The sequence below is a fragment of the Calidris pugnax genome, unplaced genomic scaffold (assembly GCF_001431845.1).
Source record: "Calidris pugnax isolate Ruff unplaced genomic scaffold, ASM143184v1 scaffold456, whole genome shotgun sequence".
NCBI lineage: Eukaryota > Metazoa > Chordata > Aves > Charadriiformes > Scolopacidae > Calidris > Calidris pugnax.
In genome coordinates, this window is record NW_015091159.1 from 57,487 (window position 1) to 59,484 (window position 1,998).

The following is a 1,998-nucleotide window of genomic DNA, read 5'->3' on the forward strand; positions in this document are numbered from 1 at the left end:
CTCCCAGTAGCCCCCCGCTGTCCCCCATCCCCAGAGAGCTCATCCCCCACCCCAACAAAACACACCTCACCATCCGTGTGAGTCTCCCAGTATACTCCAGTATAAACCAGTATAAACCAGTATAAACCAGTAACCGCCTGGGACCCGTACCAGTGCCTCCCAGTACACTCCAGTGCTCCCAGTATGGGATACCAGTGCCTCCCAGTATGGGTTTGAGCTGCCAGTATGGGCTCCCAGTGCCTCCCAGTATCCCCCAGTGCCTCCCAGTATGAGTCTGAGCTCCCAGTATAGGCTCCCAGTACACCCCAGTGCTCCCAGTATGACTCTGACCCCCCAATCTGGGCTCCCAGTGCCTCCCAGTACACCCCAGAACATGCAGGACAGACCCACAGGGCTTCTGTATCATATGACGAGCAAGTTTTTTACATCTTACGGGGGTGCTAATGGTTGTTTTAGCTCTTTTAGTCCTGTTGACTAAATATGTCCTTCATAAAGAAAAATCAACTCCTCGTGAACTTGTAGGTGAGTTCCCAGATGCCCATGAACTTGTAGTCAAGCCTTGGGGAAGGGTAAGAATTCAAAATTCCTGCTTCTGATTCACTGTATATCATTATGGAAGATAAGTAACATTGATGCAACTTGATACCTAATTAGGAAAATGAGCATAATCATACTTAATTACCGTGCCTGTTTCATAGGGGAGTATGAAGATAAATTAGGTAGAAGAGCTTGAAATATAAAAAGCTTTGTAAGTGGATAATATCATCCACTTGTTCAGTATGTTGACCTCAACTGATAATGAAGAAGCTGCAACAAATAAAAGTATGAGAAAGGTTTGTGTTAAGTAATGATTTTTCTACTATAATGGGCCTTTAACGTATCTACATCAGAGCCTTCTCAAATTGTGAGAAAAGAATCTGTGGTAACAACTCAGAAAATGGCATCAAAAGAGAAAAAAAGCAAAAACCTGAAAATTACATGAAATTCCTTTCTTAGTAACGATTTACAATTCTATTGGCAGTGTGACATAAATAGTTTTCAACAGCAAGGACAGGGATGACTGTTGACCATAATATTAAGACTCTTGGGTCCCCCCAATATATGGGGTGCCCCCCCGAAATGCCTGGGCACCCCAAATATATAGGGTGACCCCCCCAAATATATGGGGTGACCCCCACCCGGACACCTGGGTCACCCCAAATATATGGGGTGCCCCCCCCAGACTCTTGGGTCCCCCCAATATATGGGGTGCCCCCCTAAAATGCCTGGGTCACCCCAAATCTGTGGGGTGACCCCCCCAATATGTGGGGTGACCCCCCCCAGATATATGGGGTGACCTCCCCCAGGACGCCTGGGCACCCCCAAATATATGGGGTGCCCCCCCAGACTCTTGGGTCCCCCCAATATATGGGGTGACCCCCCCCAAGACGCCTGGGCACCCCCAAATATGTGGGGTGACCCCCCCAAGTGTGTGGGTTACCCCAAATATATGGGGTGCCCCCCCAAATGCCTGGGCACCCCCAAATATATAGGGTGACCCCCCCAAATATATGGGGTGACCCCCCCCAAGGATGCCTGGGCACCCCCAAATATATAGGGTGACCCCCCCAAATATATGGGGTGACCTCCCCCAGGACGCCTGGGCACCCCCAAATATATGGGGTGACCCCCCCAGACTCTTGGGTCCCCCCAATATATGGGGTGCCCCCCCGAAATGCCTGGGTCACCCCAAATATGTGGGGGGGCACCCTATATATTTGGGGTGACCCCCCCAAGACACCTGGGCACCCCCAAATATATAGGGTGACCCCCCCCAAATATATGGGGTGACCCCCACCCGGACACCTGGGTCACCCCAAATATATGGGGTGCCCCCCCCAGATATATGGGGTGCCCCCCCAAGACACCTGGGTCACCCCAAATATGTGGGGTGACCCCCCCAGATATATGGGGTGACCCCCCCCAGGACGCCTGGGTCACCCCAAATATATGGGGTCC